This window comes from Euprymna scolopes, unplaced genomic scaffold, assembly GCF_053919585.1.
Source record: "Euprymna scolopes isolate OS-2025 unplaced genomic scaffold, ASM5391958v1 sca7, whole genome shotgun sequence".
NCBI lineage: Eukaryota > Metazoa > Mollusca > Cephalopoda > Sepiida > Sepiolidae > Euprymna > Euprymna scolopes.
In genome coordinates this window covers 15,960-30,689 of record NW_027633768.1, presented here as the reverse complement: position 1 = coordinate 30,689, position 14,730 = coordinate 15,960, and the positions used below count along the sequence as shown (strand labels likewise).

The 14,730-nt window shown below is 55.1% G+C and overlaps 26 non-coding genes and 1 pseudogene across 26 annotated transcripts; all 27 read left to right on the top strand.

Annotated features, from left to right (window-relative positions):
• Positions 1-17: 17 nt before the first annotated feature.
• LOC145275538 (U2 spliceosomal RNA) lies at positions 18-118 on the top strand (annotated as a pseudogene).
• A 364-nt stretch (positions 119-482) lies between these two features.
• Positions 483-684, top strand: LOC145275513 (U2 spliceosomal RNA). The gene has a single exon (XR_013867334.1). It is a non-coding gene; the product is annotated as a U2 spliceosomal RNA (small nuclear RNA).
• Positions 685-1,041: 357 nt separating this feature from the next.
• Positions 1,042-1,242, top strand: LOC145275948 (U2 spliceosomal RNA). Its single transcript, XR_013867703.1, has one exon. It is a non-coding gene; the product is annotated as a U2 spliceosomal RNA (small nuclear RNA).
• Positions 1,243-1,599: 357 nt separating this feature from the next.
• LOC145275936 (U2 spliceosomal RNA) lies at positions 1,600-1,800 on the top strand. The gene has a single exon (XR_013867692.1). It is a non-coding gene; the product is annotated as a U2 spliceosomal RNA (small nuclear RNA).
• A 357-nt stretch (positions 1,801-2,157) lies between these two features.
• Positions 2,158-2,358, top strand: LOC145275924 (U2 spliceosomal RNA). The gene has a single exon (XR_013867681.1). It is a non-coding gene; the product is annotated as a U2 spliceosomal RNA (small nuclear RNA).
• A 357-nt stretch (positions 2,359-2,715) lies between these two features.
• Positions 2,716-2,916, top strand: LOC145275912 (U2 spliceosomal RNA). Its single transcript, XR_013867670.1, has one exon. It is a non-coding gene; the product is annotated as a U2 spliceosomal RNA (small nuclear RNA).
• Positions 2,917-3,273: 357 nt separating this feature from the next.
• Positions 3,274-3,474, top strand: LOC145275898 (U2 spliceosomal RNA). The gene has a single exon (XR_013867658.1). It is a non-coding gene; the product is annotated as a U2 spliceosomal RNA (small nuclear RNA).
• A 357-nt stretch (positions 3,475-3,831) lies between these two features.
• Positions 3,832-4,032, top strand: LOC145275885 (U2 spliceosomal RNA). The gene has a single exon (XR_013867647.1). It is a non-coding gene; the product is annotated as a U2 spliceosomal RNA (small nuclear RNA).
• Positions 4,033-4,389: 357 nt separating this feature from the next.
• On the top strand, positions 4,390-4,590 carry LOC145275873 (U2 spliceosomal RNA). The gene has a single exon (XR_013867636.1). It is a non-coding gene; the product is annotated as a U2 spliceosomal RNA (small nuclear RNA).
• A 357-nt stretch (positions 4,591-4,947) lies between these two features.
• LOC145275861 (U2 spliceosomal RNA) lies at positions 4,948-5,148 on the top strand. The gene has a single exon (XR_013867625.1). It is a non-coding gene; the product is annotated as a U2 spliceosomal RNA (small nuclear RNA).
• Positions 5,149-5,505: 357 nt separating this feature from the next.
• LOC145275849 (U2 spliceosomal RNA) lies at positions 5,506-5,706 on the top strand. Its single transcript, XR_013867614.1, has one exon. It is a non-coding gene; the product is annotated as a U2 spliceosomal RNA (small nuclear RNA).
• A 357-nt stretch (positions 5,707-6,063) lies between these two features.
• Positions 6,064-6,264, top strand: LOC145275837 (U2 spliceosomal RNA). The gene has a single exon (XR_013867602.1). It is a non-coding gene; the product is annotated as a U2 spliceosomal RNA (small nuclear RNA).
• A 357-nt stretch (positions 6,265-6,621) lies between these two features.
• On the top strand, positions 6,622-6,822 carry LOC145275825 (U2 spliceosomal RNA). Its single transcript, XR_013867591.1, has one exon. It is a non-coding gene; the product is annotated as a U2 spliceosomal RNA (small nuclear RNA).
• A 357-nt stretch (positions 6,823-7,179) lies between these two features.
• Positions 7,180-7,380, top strand: LOC145275813 (U2 spliceosomal RNA). The gene has a single exon (XR_013867580.1). It is a non-coding gene; the product is annotated as a U2 spliceosomal RNA (small nuclear RNA).
• Positions 7,381-7,737: 357 nt separating this feature from the next.
• On the top strand, positions 7,738-7,938 carry LOC145275801 (U2 spliceosomal RNA). Its single transcript, XR_013867569.1, has one exon. It is a non-coding gene; the product is annotated as a U2 spliceosomal RNA (small nuclear RNA).
• A 357-nt stretch (positions 7,939-8,295) lies between these two features.
• LOC145275788 (U2 spliceosomal RNA) lies at positions 8,296-8,496 on the top strand. The gene has a single exon (XR_013867558.1). It is a non-coding gene; the product is annotated as a U2 spliceosomal RNA (small nuclear RNA).
• A 357-nt stretch (positions 8,497-8,853) lies between these two features.
• Positions 8,854-9,054, top strand: LOC145275774 (U2 spliceosomal RNA). Its single transcript, XR_013867546.1, has one exon. It is a non-coding gene; the product is annotated as a U2 spliceosomal RNA (small nuclear RNA).
• A 357-nt stretch (positions 9,055-9,411) lies between these two features.
• On the top strand, positions 9,412-9,612 carry LOC145275762 (U2 spliceosomal RNA). Its single transcript, XR_013867535.1, has one exon. It is a non-coding gene; the product is annotated as a U2 spliceosomal RNA (small nuclear RNA).
• Positions 9,613-9,969: 357 nt separating this feature from the next.
• LOC145275750 (U2 spliceosomal RNA) lies at positions 9,970-10,170 on the top strand. The gene has a single exon (XR_013867524.1). It is a non-coding gene; the product is annotated as a U2 spliceosomal RNA (small nuclear RNA).
• Positions 10,171-10,527: 357 nt separating this feature from the next.
• On the top strand, positions 10,528-10,728 carry LOC145275738 (U2 spliceosomal RNA). The gene has a single exon (XR_013867513.1). It is a non-coding gene; the product is annotated as a U2 spliceosomal RNA (small nuclear RNA).
• Positions 10,729-11,085: 357 nt separating this feature from the next.
• Positions 11,086-11,286, top strand: LOC145275726 (U2 spliceosomal RNA). Its single transcript, XR_013867501.1, has one exon. It is a non-coding gene; the product is annotated as a U2 spliceosomal RNA (small nuclear RNA).
• Positions 11,287-11,643: 357 nt separating this feature from the next.
• LOC145275714 (U2 spliceosomal RNA) lies at positions 11,644-11,844 on the top strand. The gene has a single exon (XR_013867490.1). It is a non-coding gene; the product is annotated as a U2 spliceosomal RNA (small nuclear RNA).
• Positions 11,845-12,201: 357 nt separating this feature from the next.
• On the top strand, positions 12,202-12,402 carry LOC145275702 (U2 spliceosomal RNA). The gene has a single exon (XR_013867479.1). It is a non-coding gene; the product is annotated as a U2 spliceosomal RNA (small nuclear RNA).
• Positions 12,403-12,759: 357 nt separating this feature from the next.
• On the top strand, positions 12,760-12,960 carry LOC145275690 (U2 spliceosomal RNA). The gene has a single exon (XR_013867468.1). It is a non-coding gene; the product is annotated as a U2 spliceosomal RNA (small nuclear RNA).
• Positions 12,961-13,317: 357 nt separating this feature from the next.
• Positions 13,318-13,518, top strand: LOC145275677 (U2 spliceosomal RNA). Its single transcript, XR_013867457.1, has one exon. It is a non-coding gene; the product is annotated as a U2 spliceosomal RNA (small nuclear RNA).
• A 357-nt stretch (positions 13,519-13,875) lies between these two features.
• On the top strand, positions 13,876-14,076 carry LOC145275665 (U2 spliceosomal RNA). Its single transcript, XR_013867446.1, has one exon. It is a non-coding gene; the product is annotated as a U2 spliceosomal RNA (small nuclear RNA).
• A 357-nt stretch (positions 14,077-14,433) lies between these two features.
• Positions 14,434-14,634, top strand: LOC145275651 (U2 spliceosomal RNA). Its single transcript, XR_013867434.1, has one exon. It is a non-coding gene; the product is annotated as a U2 spliceosomal RNA (small nuclear RNA).
• Positions 14,635-14,730: the final 96 nt, after the last annotated feature.

Below are 14,730 nucleotides of genomic sequence, written 5' to 3'. Positions count from 1 at the left end.
CGCATGGAGGGATCACGATATTAAACTGATTTTTGGAACTCGGTCAAGGGTTAGGAGCTTGCTCCCCCTTCTCCACGGGTTGGCCTGGTATTGCACTGCCTCCAGGAGTTAACAGCCCCGATTCTGACCCCAGCTCGCTCGGGAAAGAGTCAGAAAACGCAATCCCAAAAACAGACTGACTACTACTTTGATCTTACTACTAAACTAAACGACTTTGTTGGTCCTTACTTCCCTTTACTTAGTTGTTGCTGGCTTTGCTTTCGTTCGCTTTCGGTTCGGTCCGCTCGGCTGGATGGACCGTTCGTTGGTCTCATTAGCTGGATGACGGAGGCGGGCGGGCGGCCCTCCTTGGCCGCTGCCTGCGATCGACGCTTCCACTAGTAGAGAGGGGCCGGGGGTAGGGGGGTCGTTGTCGCTCTGCCCGCAACCTTTGCCGCCCGGACCGGTCCACTGACGACCCCGGCCCCGGAGGGAGCCCCTTTATCGCTTCTCGGGCCTCTTCTGGCTAAGATCAAAGTGTAGTATCTGTTCTTATCAGCTTAATATCTGATAGGTCCCTCGCATGGAGGGATCACGATATTAAACTGATTTTTGGAACTCGGTCAAGGGTTAGGAGCTTGCTCCCCCTTCTCCACGGGTTGGCCTGGTATTGCACTGCCTCCAGGAGTTAACAGCCCCGATTCTGACCCCAGCTCGCTCGGGAAAGAGTCAGAAAACGCAATCCCAAAAACAGACTGACTACTACTTTGATCTTACTACTAAACTAAACGACTTTGTTGGTCCTTACTTCCCTTTACTTAGTTGTTGCTGGCTTTGCTTTCGTTCGCTTTCGGTTCGGTCCGCTCGGCTGGATGGACCGTTCGTTGGTCTCATTAGCTGGATGACGGAGGCGGGCGGGCGGCCCTCCTTGGCCGCTGCCTGCGATCGACGCTTCCACTAGTAGAGAGGGGCCGGGGGTAGGGGGGTCGTTGTCGCTCTGCCCGCAACCTTTGCCGCCCGGACCGGTCCACTGACGACCCCGGCCCCGGAGGGAGCCCCTTTATCGCTTCTCGGCCTCTTCTGGCTAAGATCAAAGTGTAGTATCTGTTCTTATCAGCTTAATATCTGATAGGTCCCTCGCATGGAGGGATCACGATATTAAACTGATTTTTGGAACTCGGTCAAGGGTTAGGAGCTTGCTCCCCCTTCTCCACGGGTTGGCCTGGTATTGCACTGCCTCCAGGAGTTAACAGCCCCGATTCTGACCCCAGCTCGCTCGGGAAAGAGTCAGAAAACGCAATCCCAAAAACAGACTGACTACTACTTTGATCTTACTACTAAACTAAACGACTTTGTTGGTCCTTACTTCCCTTTACTTAGTTGTTGCTGGCTTTGCTTTCGTTCGCTTTCGGTTCGGTCCGCTCGGCTGGATGGACCGTTCGTTGGTCTCATTAGCTGGATGACGGAGGCGGGCGGGCGGCCCTCCTTGGCCGCTGCCTGCGATCGACGCTTCCACTAGTAGAGAGGGGCCGGGGGTAGGGGGGTCGTTGTCGCTCTGCCCGCAACCTTTGCCGCCCGGACCGGTCCACTGACGACCCCGGCCCCGGAGGGAGCCCCTTTATCGCTTCTCGGCCTCTTCTGGCTAAGATCAAAGTGTAGTATCTGTTCTTATCAGCTTAATATCTGATAGGTCCCTCGCATGGAGGGATCACGATATTAAACTGATTTTTGGAACTCGGTCAAGGGTTAGGAGCTTGCTCCCCCTTCTCCACGGGTTGGCCTGGTATTGCACTGCCTCCAGGAGTTAACAGCCCCGATTCTGACCCCAGCTCGCTCGGGAAAGAGTCAGAAAACGCAATCCCAAAAACAGACTGACTACTACTTTGATCTTACTACTAAACTAAACGACTTTGTTGGTCCTTACTTCCCTTTACTTAGTTGTTGCTGGCTTTGCTTTCGTTCGCTTTCGGTTCGGTCCGCTCGGCTGGATGGACCGTTCGTTGGTCTCATTAGCTGGATGACGGAGGCGGGCGGGCGGCCCTCCTTGGCCGCTGCCTGCGATCGACGCTTCCACTAGTAGAGAGGGGCCGGGGGTAGGGGGGTCGTTGTCGCTCTGCCCGCAACCTTTGCCGCCCGGACCGGTCCACTGACGACCCCGGCCCCGGAGGGAGCCCCTTTATCGCTTCTCGGCCTCTTCTGGCTAAGATCAAAGTGTAGTATCTGTTCTTATCAGCTTAATATCTGATAGGTCCCTCGCATGGAGGGATCACGATATTAAACTGATTTTTGGAACTCGGTCAAGGGTTAGGAGCTTGCTCCCCCTTCTCCACGGGTTGGCCTGGTATTGCACTGCCTCCAGGAGTTAACAGCCCCGATTCTGACCCCAGCTCGCTCGGGAAAGAGTCAGAAAACGCAATCCCAAAAACAGACTGACTACTACTTTGATCTTACTACTAAACTAAACGACTTTGTTGGTCCTTACTTCCCTTTACTTAGTTGTTGCTGGCTTTGCTTTCGTTCGCTTTCGGTTCGGTCCGCTCGGCTGGATGGACCGTTCGTTGGTCTCATTAGCTGGATGACGGAGGCGGGCGGGCGGCCCTCCTTGGCCGCTGCCTGCGATCGACGCTTCCACTAGTAGAGAGGGGCCGGGGGTAGGGGGGTCGTTGTCGCTCTGCCCGCAACCTTTGCCGCCCGGACCGGTCCACTGACGACCCCGGCCCCGGAGGGAGCCCCTTTATCGCTTCTCGGCCTCTTCTGGCTAAGATCAAAGTGTAGTATCTGTTCTTATCAGCTTAATATCTGATAGGTCCCTCGCATGGAGGGATCACGATATTAAACTGATTTTTGGAACTCGGTCAAGGGTTAGGAGCTTGCTCCCCCTTCTCCACGGGTTGGCCTGGTATTGCACTGCCTCCAGGAGTTAACAGCCCCGATTCTGACCCCAGCTCGCTCGGGAAAGAGTCAGAAAACGCAATCCCAAAAACAGACTGACTACTACTTTGATCTTACTACTAAACTAAACGACTTTGTTGGTCCTTACTTCCCTTTACTTAGTTGTTGCTGGCTTTGCTTTCGTTCGCTTTCGGTTCGGTCCGCTCGGCTGGATGGACCGTTCGTTGGTCTCATTAGCTGGATGACGGAGGCGGGCGGGCGGCCCTCCTTGGCCGCTGCCTGCGATCGACGCTTCCACTAGTAGAGAGGGGCCGGGGGTAGGGGGGTCGTTGTCGCTCTGCCCGCAACCTTTGCCGCCCGGACCGGTCCACTGACGACCCCGGCCCCGGAGGGAGCCCCTTTATCGCTTCTCGGCCTCTTCTGGCTAAGATCAAAGTGTAGTATCTGTTCTTATCAGCTTAATATCTGATAGGTCCCTCGCATGGAGGGATCACGATATTAAACTGATTTTTGGAACTCGGTCAAGGGTTAGGAGCTTGCTCCCCCTTCTCCACGGGTTGGCCTGGTATTGCACTGCCTCCAGGAGTTAACAGCCCCGATTCTGACCCCAGCTCGCTCGGGAAAGAGTCAGAAAACGCAATCCCAAAAACAGACTGACTACTACTTTGATCTTACTACTAAACTAAACGACTTTGTTGGTCCTTACTTCCCTTTACTTAGTTGTTGCTGGCTTTGCTTTCGTTCGCTTTCGGTTCGGTCCGCTCGGCTGGATGGACCGTTCGTTGGTCTCATTAGCTGGATGACGGAGGCGGGCGGGCGGCCCTCCTTGGCCGCTGCCTGCGATCGACGCTTCCACTAGTAGAGAGGGGCCGGGGGTAGGGGGGTCGTTGTCGCTCTGCCCGCAACCTTTGCCGCCCGGACCGGTCCACTGACGACCCCGGCCCCGGAGGGAGCCCCTTTATCGCTTCTCGGCCTCTTCTGGCTAAGATCAAAGTGTAGTATCTGTTCTTATCAGCTTAATATCTGATAGGTCCCTCGCATGGAGGGATCACGATATTAAACTGATTTTTGGAACTCGGTCAAGGGTTAGGAGCTTGCTCCCCCTTCTCCACGGGTTGGCCTGGTATTGCACTGCCTCCAGGAGTTAACAGCCCCGATTCTGACCCCAGCTCGCTCGGGAAAGAGTCAGAAAACGCAATCCCAAAAACAGACTGACTACTACTTTGATCTTACTACTAAACTAAACGACTTTGTTGGTCCTTACTTCCCTTTACTTAGTTGTTGCTGGCTTTGCTTTCGTTCGCTTTCGGTTCGGTCCGCTCGGCTGGATGGACCGTTCGTTGGTCTCATTAGCTGGATGACGGAGGCGGGCGGGCGGCCCTCCTTGGCCGCTGCCTGCGATCGACGCTTCCACTAGTAGAGAGGGGCCGGGGGTAGGGGGGTCGTTGTCGCTCTGCCCGCAACCTTTGCCGCCCGGACCGGTCCACTGACGACCCCGGCCCCGGAGGGAGCCCCTTTATCGCTTCTCGGCCTCTTCTGGCTAAGATCAAAGTGTAGTATCTGTTCTTATCAGCTTAATATCTGATAGGTCCCTCGCATGGAGGGATCACGATATTAAACTGATTTTTGGAACTCGGTCAAGGGTTAGGAGCTTGCTCCCCCTTCTCCACGGGTTGGCCTGGTATTGCACTGCCTCCAGGAGTTAACAGCCCCGATTCTGACCCCAGCTCGCTCGGGAAAGAGTCAGAAAACGCAATCCCAAAAACAGACTGACTACTACTTTGATCTTACTACTAAACTAAACGACTTTGTTGGTCCTTACTTCCCTTTACTTAGTTGTTGCTGGCTTTGCTTTCGTTCGCTTTCGGTTCGGTCCGCTCGGCTGGATGGACCGTTCGTTGGTCTCATTAGCTGGATGACGGAGGCGGGCGGGCGGCCCTCCTTGGCCGCTGCCTGCGATCGACGCTTCCACTAGTAGAGAGGGGCCGGGGGTAGGGGGGTCGTTGTCGCTCTGCCCGCAACCTTTGCCGCCCGGACCGGTCCACTGACGACCCCGGCCCCGGAGGGAGCCCCTTTATCGCTTCTCGGCCTCTTCTGGCTAAGATCAAAGTGTAGTATCTGTTCTTATCAGCTTAATATCTGATAGGTCCCTCGCATGGAGGGATCACGATATTAAACTGATTTTTGGAACTCGGTCAAGGGTTAGGAGCTTGCTCCCCCTTCTCCACGGGTTGGCCTGGTATTGCACTGCCTCCAGGAGTTAACAGCCCCGATTCTGACCCCAGCTCGCTCGGGAAAGAGTCAGAAAACGCAATCCCAAAAACAGACTGACTACTACTTTGATCTTACTACTAAACTAAACGACTTTGTTGGTCCTTACTTCCCTTTACTTAGTTGTTGCTGGCTTTGCTTTCGTTCGCTTTCGGTTCGGTCCGCTCGGCTGGATGGACCGTTCGTTGGTCTCATTAGCTGGATGACGGAGGCGGGCGGGCGGCCCTCCTTGGCCGCTGCCTGCGATCGACGCTTCCACTAGTAGAGAGGGGCCGGGGGTAGGGGGGTCGTTGTCGCTCTGCCCGCAACCTTTGCCGCCCGGACCGGTCCACTGACGACCCCGGCCCCGGAGGGAGCCCCTTTATCGCTTCTCGGCCTCTTCTGGCTAAGATCAAAGTGTAGTATCTGTTCTTATCAGCTTAATATCTGATAGGTCCCTCGCATGGAGGGATCACGATATTAAACTGATTTTTGGAACTCGGTCAAGGGTTAGGAGCTTGCTCCCCCTTCTCCACGGGTTGGCCTGGTATTGCACTGCCTCCAGGAGTTAACAGCCCCGATTCTGACCCCAGCTCGCTCGGGAAAGAGTCAGAAAACGCAATCCCAAAAACAGACTGACTACTACTTTGATCTTACTACTAAACTAAACGACTTTGTTGGTCCTTACTTCCCTTTACTTAGTTGTTGCTGGCTTTGCTTTCGTTCGCTTTCGGTTCGGTCCGCTCGGCTGGATGGACCGTTCGTTGGTCTCATTAGCTGGATGACGGAGGCGGGCGGGCGGCCCTCCTTGGCCGCTGCCTGCGATCGACGCTTCCACTAGTAGAGAGGGGCCGGGGGTAGGGGGGTCGTTGTCGCTCTGCCCGCAACCTTTGCCGCCCGGACCGGTCCACTGACGACCCCGGCCCCGGAGGGAGCCCCTTTATCGCTTCTCGGCCTCTTCTGGCTAAGATCAAAGTGTAGTATCTGTTCTTATCAGCTTAATATCTGATAGGTCCCTCGCATGGAGGGATCACGATATTAAACTGATTTTTGGAACTCGGTCAAGGGTTAGGAGCTTGCTCCCCCTTCTCCACGGGTTGGCCTGGTATTGCACTGCCTCCAGGAGTTAACAGCCCCGATTCTGACCCCAGCTCGCTCGGGAAAGAGTCAGAAAACGCAATCCCAAAAACAGACTGACTACTACTTTGATCTTACTACTAAACTAAACGACTTTGTTGGTCCTTACTTCCCTTTACTTAGTTGTTGCTGGCTTTGCTTTCGTTCGCTTTCGGTTCGGTCCGCTCGGCTGGATGGACCGTTCGTTGGTCTCATTAGCTGGATGACGGAGGCGGGCGGGCGGCCCTCCTTGGCCGCTGCCTGCGATCGACGCTTCCACTAGTAGAGAGGGGCCGGGGGTAGGGGGGTCGTTGTCGCTCTGCCCGCAACCTTTGCCGCCCGGACCGGTCCACTGACGACCCCGGCCCCGGAGGGAGCCCCTTTATCGCTTCTCGGCCTCTTCTGGCTAAGATCAAAGTGTAGTATCTGTTCTTATCAGCTTAATATCTGATAGGTCCCTCGCATGGAGGGATCACGATATTAAACTGATTTTTGGAACTCGGTCAAGGGTTAGGAGCTTGCTCCCCCTTCTCCACGGGTTGGCCTGGTATTGCACTGCCTCCAGGAGTTAACAGCCCCGATTCTGACCCCAGCTCGCTCGGGAAAGAGTCAGAAAACGCAATCCCAAAAACAGACTGACTACTACTTTGATCTTACTACTAAACTAAACGACTTTGTTGGTCCTTACTTCCCTTTACTTAGTTGTTGCTGGCTTTGCTTTCGTTCGCTTTCGGTTCGGTCCGCTCGGCTGGATGGACCGTTCGTTGGTCTCATTAGCTGGATGACGGAGGCGGGCGGGCGGCCCTCCTTGGCCGCTGCCTGCGATCGACGCTTCCACTAGTAGAGAGGGGCCGGGGGTAGGGGGGTCGTTGTCGCTCTGCCCGCAACCTTTGCCGCCCGGACCGGTCCACTGACGACCCCGGCCCCGGAGGGAGCCCCTTTATCGCTTCTCGGCCTCTTCTGGCTAAGATCAAAGTGTAGTATCTGTTCTTATCAGCTTAATATCTGATAGGTCCCTCGCATGGAGGGATCACGATATTAAACTGATTTTTGGAACTCGGTCAAGGGTTAGGAGCTTGCTCCCCCTTCTCCACGGGTTGGCCTGGTATTGCACTGCCTCCAGGAGTTAACAGCCCCGATTCTGACCCCAGCTCGCTCGGGAAAGAGTCAGAAAACGCAATCCCAAAAACAGACTGACTACTACTTTGATCTTACTACTAAACTAAACGACTTTGTTGGTCCTTACTTCCCTTTACTTAGTTGTTGCTGGCTTTGCTTTCGTTCGCTTTCGGTTCGGTCCGCTCGGCTGGATGGACCGTTCGTTGGTCTCATTAGCTGGATGACGGAGGCGGGCGGGCGGCCCTCCTTGGCCGCTGCCTGCGATCGACGCTTCCACTAGTAGAGAGGGGCCGGGGGTAGGGGGGTCGTTGTCGCTCTGCCCGCAACCTTTGCCGCCCGGACCGGTCCACTGACGACCCCGGCCCCGGAGGGAGCCCCTTTATCGCTTCTCGGCCTCTTCTGGCTAAGATCAAAGTGTAGTATCTGTTCTTATCAGCTTAATATCTGATAGGTCCCTCGCATGGAGGGATCACGATATTAAACTGATTTTTGGAACTCGGTCAAGGGTTAGGAGCTTGCTCCCCCTTCTCCACGGGTTGGCCTGGTATTGCACTGCCTCCAGGAGTTAACAGCCCCGATTCTGACCCCAGCTCGCTCGGGAAAGAGTCAGAAAACGCAATCCCAAAAACAGACTGACTACTACTTTGATCTTACTACTAAACTAAACGACTTTGTTGGTCCTTACTTCCCTTTACTTAGTTGTTGCTGGCTTTGCTTTCGTTCGCTTTCGGTTCGGTCCGCTCGGCTGGATGGACCGTTCGTTGGTCTCATTAGCTGGATGACGGAGGCGGGCGGGCGGCCCTCCTTGGCCGCTGCCTGCGATCGACGCTTCCACTAGTAGAGAGGGGCCGGGGGTAGGGGGGTCGTTGTCGCTCTGCCCGCAACCTTTGCCGCCCGGACCGGTCCACTGACGACCCCGGCCCCGGAGGGAGCCCCTTTATCGCTTCTCGGCCTCTTCTGGCTAAGATCAAAGTGTAGTATCTGTTCTTATCAGCTTAATATCTGATAGGTCCCTCGCATGGAGGGATCACGATATTAAACTGATTTTTGGAACTCGGTCAAGGGTTAGGAGCTTGCTCCCCCTTCTCCACGGGTTGGCCTGGTATTGCACTGCCTCCAGGAGTTAACAGCCCCGATTCTGACCCCAGCTCGCTCGGGAAAGAGTCAGAAAACGCAATCCCAAAAACAGACTGACTACTACTTTGATCTTACTACTAAACTAAACGACTTTGTTGGTCCTTACTTCCCTTTACTTAGTTGTTGCTGGCTTTGCTTTCGTTCGCTTTCGGTTCGGTCCGCTCGGCTGGATGGACCGTTCGTTGGTCTCATTAGCTGGATGACGGAGGCGGGCGGGCGGCCCTCCTTGGCCGCTGCCTGCGATCGACGCTTCCACTAGTAGAGAGGGGCCGGGGGTAGGGGGGTCGTTGTCGCTCTGCCCGCAACCTTTGCCGCCCGGACCGGTCCACTGACGACCCCGGCCCCGGAGGGAGCCCCTTTATCGCTTCTCGGCCTCTTCTGGCTAAGATCAAAGTGTAGTATCTGTTCTTATCAGCTTAATATCTGATAGGTCCCTCGCATGGAGGGATCACGATATTAAACTGATTTTTGGAACTCGGTCAAGGGTTAGGAGCTTGCTCCCCCTTCTCCACGGGTTGGCCTGGTATTGCACTGCCTCCAGGAGTTAACAGCCCCGATTCTGACCCCAGCTCGCTCGGGAAAGAGTCAGAAAACGCAATCCCAAAAACAGACTGACTACTACTTTGATCTTACTACTAAACTAAACGACTTTGTTGGTCCTTACTTCCCTTTACTTAGTTGTTGCTGGCTTTGCTTTCGTTCGCTTTCGGTTCGGTCCGCTCGGCTGGATGGACCGTTCGTTGGTCTCATTAGCTGGATGACGGAGGCGGGCGGGCGGCCCTCCTTGGCCGCTGCCTGCGATCGACGCTTCCACTAGTAGAGAGGGGCCGGGGGTAGGGGGGTCGTTGTCGCTCTGCCCGCAACCTTTGCCGCCCGGACCGGTCCACTGACGACCCCGGCCCCGGAGGGAGCCCCTTTATCGCTTCTCGGCCTCTTCTGGCTAAGATCAAAGTGTAGTATCTGTTCTTATCAGCTTAATATCTGATAGGTCCCTCGCATGGAGGGATCACGATATTAAACTGATTTTTGGAACTCGGTCAAGGGTTAGGAGCTTGCTCCCCCTTCTCCACGGGTTGGCCTGGTATTGCACTGCCTCCAGGAGTTAACAGCCCCGATTCTGACCCCAGCTCGCTCGGGAAAGAGTCAGAAAACGCAATCCCAAAAACAGACTGACTACTACTTTGATCTTACTACTAAACTAAACGACTTTGTTGGTCCTTACTTCCCTTTACTTAGTTGTTGCTGGCTTTGCTTTCGTTCGCTTTCGGTTCGGTCCGCTCGGCTGGATGGACCGTTCGTTGGTCTCATTAGCTGGATGACGGAGGCGGGCGGGCGGCCCTCCTTGGCCGCTGCCTGCGATCGACGCTTCCACTAGTAGAGAGGGGCCGGGGGTAGGGGGGTCGTTGTCGCTCTGCCCGCAACCTTTGCCGCCCGGACCGGTCCACTGACGACCCCGGCCCCGGAGGGAGCCCCTTTATCGCTTCTCGGCCTCTTCTGGCTAAGATCAAAGTGTAGTATCTGTTCTTATCAGCTTAATATCTGATAGGTCCCTCGCATGGAGGGATCACGATATTAAACTGATTTTTGGAACTCGGTCAAGGGTTAGGAGCTTGCTCCCCCTTCTCCACGGGTTGGCCTGGTATTGCACTGCCTCCAGGAGTTAACAGCCCCGATTCTGACCCCAGCTCGCTCGGGAAAGAGTCAGAAAACGCAATCCCAAAAACAGACTGACTACTACTTTGATCTTACTACTAAACTAAACGACTTTGTTGGTCCTTACTTCCCTTTACTTAGTTGTTGCTGGCTTTGCTTTCGTTCGCTTTCGGTTCGGTCCGCTCGGCTGGATGGACCGTTCGTTGGTCTCATTAGCTGGATGACGGAGGCGGGCGGGCGGCCCTCCTTGGCCGCTGCCTGCGATCGACGCTTCCACTAGTAGAGAGGGGCCGGGGGTAGGGGGGTCGTTGTCGCTCTGCCCGCAACCTTTGCCGCCCGGACCGGTCCACTGACGACCCCGGCCCCGGAGGGAGCCCCTTTATCGCTTCTCGGCCTCTTCTGGCTAAGATCAAAGTGTAGTATCTGTTCTTATCAGCTTAATATCTGATAGGTCCCTCGCATGGAGGGATCACGATATTAAACTGATTTTTGGAACTCGGTCAAGGGTTAGGAGCTTGCTCCCCCTTCTCCACGGGTTGGCCTGGTATTGCACTGCCTCCAGGAGTTAACAGCCCCGATTCTGACCCCAGCTCGCTCGGGAAAGAGTCAGAAAACGCAATCCCAAAAACAGACTGACTACTACTTTGATCTTACTACTAAACTAAACGACTTTGTTGGTCCTTACTTCCCTTTACTTAGTTGTTGCTGGCTTTGCTTTCGTTCGCTTTCGGTTCGGTCCGCTCGGCTGGATGGACCGTTCGTTGGTCTCATTAGCTGGATGACGGAGGCGGGCGGGCGGCCCTCCTTGGCCGCTGCCTGCGATCGACGCTTCCACTAGTAGAGAGGGGCCGGGGGTAGGGGGGTCGTTGTCGCTCTGCCCGCAACCTTTGCCGCCCGGACCGGTCCACTGACGACCCCGGCCCCGGAGGGAGCCCCTTTATCGCTTCTCGGCCTCTTCTGGCTAAGATCAAAGTGTAGTATCTGTTCTTATCAGCTTAATATCTGATAGGTCCCTCGCATGGAGGGATCACGATATTAAACTGATTTTTGGAACTCGGTCAAGGGTTAGGAGCTTGCTCCCCCTTCTCCACGGGTTGGCCTGGTATTGCACTGCCTCCAGGAGTTAACAGCCCCGATTCTGACCCCAGCTCGCTCGGGAAAGAGTCAGAAAACGCAATCCCAAAAACAGACTGACTACTACTTTGATCTTACTACTAAACTAAACGACTTTGTTGGTCCTTACTTCCCTTTACTTAGTTGTTGCTGGCTTTGCTTTCGTTCGCTTTCGGTTCGGTCCGCTCGGCTGGATGGACCGTTCGTTGGTCTCATTAGCTGGATGACGGAGGCGGGCGGGCGGCCCTCCTTGGCCGCTGCCTGCGATCGACGCTTCCACTAGTAGAGAGGGGCCGGGGGTAGGGGGGTCGTTGTCGCTCTGCCCGCAACCTTTGCCGCCCGGACCGGTCCACTGACGACCCCGGCCCCGGAGGGAGCCCCTTTATCGCTTCTCGGCCTCTTCTGGCTAAGATCAAAGTGTAGTATCTGTTCTTATCAGCTTAATATCTGATAGGTCCCTCGCATGGAGGGATCACGATATTAAACTGATTTTTGGAACTCGGTCAAGGGTTAGGAGCTTGCTCCCCCTTCTCCACGGGTTGGCCTGGTATTGCACTGCCTCCAGGAGTTAACAGCCCCGATTCTGACCCCAGCTCGCTCGGGAAAGAGTCAGAAAACGCAATCCCAAAAACAGACTGACTACTACTTTGATCTTACTACTAAACTAAACGACTTTGTTGGTCCTTACTTCCCTTTACTTAGTTGTTGCTGGCTTTGCTTTCGTTCGCTTTCGGTTCGGTCCGCTCGGCTGGATGGACCGTTCGTTGGTCTCATTAGCTGGATGACGGAGGCGGGCGGGCGGCCCTCCTTGGCCGCTGCCTGCGATCGACGCTTCCACTAGTAGAGAGGGGCCGGGGGTAGGGGGGTCGTTGTCGCTCTGCCCGCAACCTTTGCCGCCCGGACCGGTCCACTGACGACCCCGGCCCCGGAGGGAGCCCCTTTATCGCTTCTCGGCCTCTTCTGGCTAAGATCAAAGTGTAGTATCTGTTCTTATCAGCTTAATATCTGATAGGTCCCTCGCATGGAGGGATCACGATATTAAACTGATTTTTGGAACTCGGTCAAGGGTTAGGAGCTTGCTCCCCCTTCTCCACGGGTTGGCCTGGTATTGCACTGCCTCCAGGAGTTAACAGCCCCGATTCTGACCCCAGCTCGCTCGGGAAAGAGTCAGAAAACGCAATCCCAAAAACAGACTGACTACTACTTTGATCTTACTACTAAACTAAACGACTTTGTTGGTCCTTACTTCCCTTTACTTAGTTGTTGCTGGCTTTGCTTTCGTTCGCTTTCGGTTCGGTCCGCTCGGCTGGATGGACCGTTCGTTGGTCTCATTAGCTGGATGACGGAGGCGGGCGGGCGGCCCTCCTTGGCCGCTGCCTGCGATCGACGCTTCCACTAGTAGAGAGGGGCCGGGGGTAGGGGGGTCGTTGTCGCTCTGCCCGCAACCTTTGCCGCCCGGACCGGTCCACTGACGACCCCGGCCCCGGAGGGAGCCCCTTTATCGCTTCTCGGCCTCTTCTGGCTAAGATCAAAGTGTAGTATCTGTTCTTATCAGCTTAATATCTGATAGGTCCCTCGCATGGAGGGATCACGATATTAAACTGATTTTTGGAACTCGGTCAAGGGTTAGGAGCTTGCTCCCCCTTCTCCACGGGTTGGCCTGGTATTGCACTGCCTCCAGGAGTTAACAGCCCCGATTCTGACCCCAGCTCGCTCGGGAAAGAGTCAGAAAACGCAATCCCAAAAACAGACTGACTACTACTTTGATCTTACTACTAAACTAAACGACTTTGTTGGTCCTTACTTCCCTTTACTTAGTTGTTGCTGGCTTTGCTTTCGTTCGCTTTCGGTTCGGTCCGCTCGGCTGGATGGACCGTTCGTTGGTCTCATTAGCTGGATGACGGAGGCGGGCGGGCGGCCCTCCTTGGCCGCTGCCTGCGATCGACGCTTCCACTAGTAGAGAGGGGCCGGGGGTAGGGGGGTCGTTGTCGCTCTGCCCGCAACCTTTGCCGCCCGGACCGGTCCACTGACGACCCCGGCCCCGGAGGGAGCCCCTTTATCGCTTCTCGGCCTCTTCTGGCTAAGATCAAAGTGTAGTATCTGTTCTTATCAGCTTAATATCTGATAGGTCCCTCGCATGGAGGGATCACGATATTAAACTGATTTTTGGAACTCGGTCAAGGGTTAGGAGCTTGCTCCCCCTTCTCCACGGGTTGGCCTGGTATTGCACTGCCTCCAGGAGTTAACAGCCCCGATTCTGACCCCAGCTCGCTCGGGAAAGAGTCAGAAAACGCAATCCCAAAAACAGACTGACTACTACTTTGATCTTACTACTAAACTAAACGACTTTGTTGGTCCTTACTTCCCTTTACTTAGTTGTTGCTGGCTTTGCTTTCGTTCGCTTTCGGTTCGGTCCGCTCGGCTGGATGGACCGTTCGTTGGTCTCATTAGCTGGATGACGGAGGCGGGCGGGCGGCCCTCCTTGGCCGCTGCCTGCGATCGACGCTTCCACTAGTAGAGAGGGGCCGGGGGTAGGGGGGTCGTTGTCGCTCTGCCCGCAACCTTTGCCGCCCGGACCGGTCCACTGACGACCCCGGCCCCGGAGGGAGCCCCTTTATCGCTTCTCGGCCTCTTCTGGCTAAGATCAAAGTGTAGTATCTGTTCTTATCAGCTTAATATCTGATAGGTCCCTCGCATGGAGGGATCACGATATTAAACTGATTTTTGGAACTCGGTCAAGGGTTAGGAGCTTGCTCCCCCTTCTCCACGGGTTGGCCTGGTATTGCACTGCCTCCAGGAGTTAACAGCCCCGATTCTGACCCCAGCTCGCTCGGGAAAGAGTCAGAAAACGCAATCCCAAAAACAGACTGACTACTACTTTGATCTTACTACTAAACTAAACGACTTTGTTGGTCCTTACTTCCCTTTACTTAGTTGTTGCTGGCTTTGCTTTCGTTCGCTTTCGGTTCGGTCCGCTCGGCTGGATGGACCGTTCGTTGGTCTCATTAGCTGGATGACGGAGGCGGGCGGGCGGCCCTCCTTGGCCGCTGCCTGCGATCGACGCTTCCACTAGTAGAGAGGGGCCGGGGGTAGGGGGGTCGTTGTCGCTCTGCCCGCAACCTTTGCCGCCCGGACCGGTCCACTGACGACCCCGGCCCCGGAGGGAGCCCCTTTATCGCTTCTCGGCCTCTTCTGGCTAAGATCAAAGTGTAGTATCTGTTCTTATCAGCTTAATATCTGATAGGTCCCTCGCATGGAGGGATCACGATATTAAACTGATTTTTGGAACTCGGTCAAGGGTTAGGAGCTTGCTCCCCCTTCTCCACGGGTTGGCCTGGTATTGCACTGCCTCCAGGAGTTAACAGCCCCGATTCTGACCCCAGCTCGCTCGGGAAAGAGTCAGAAAACGCAATCCCAAAAACAGACTGACTACTACTTTGATCTTACTACTAAACTAAACGACTTTGTTGG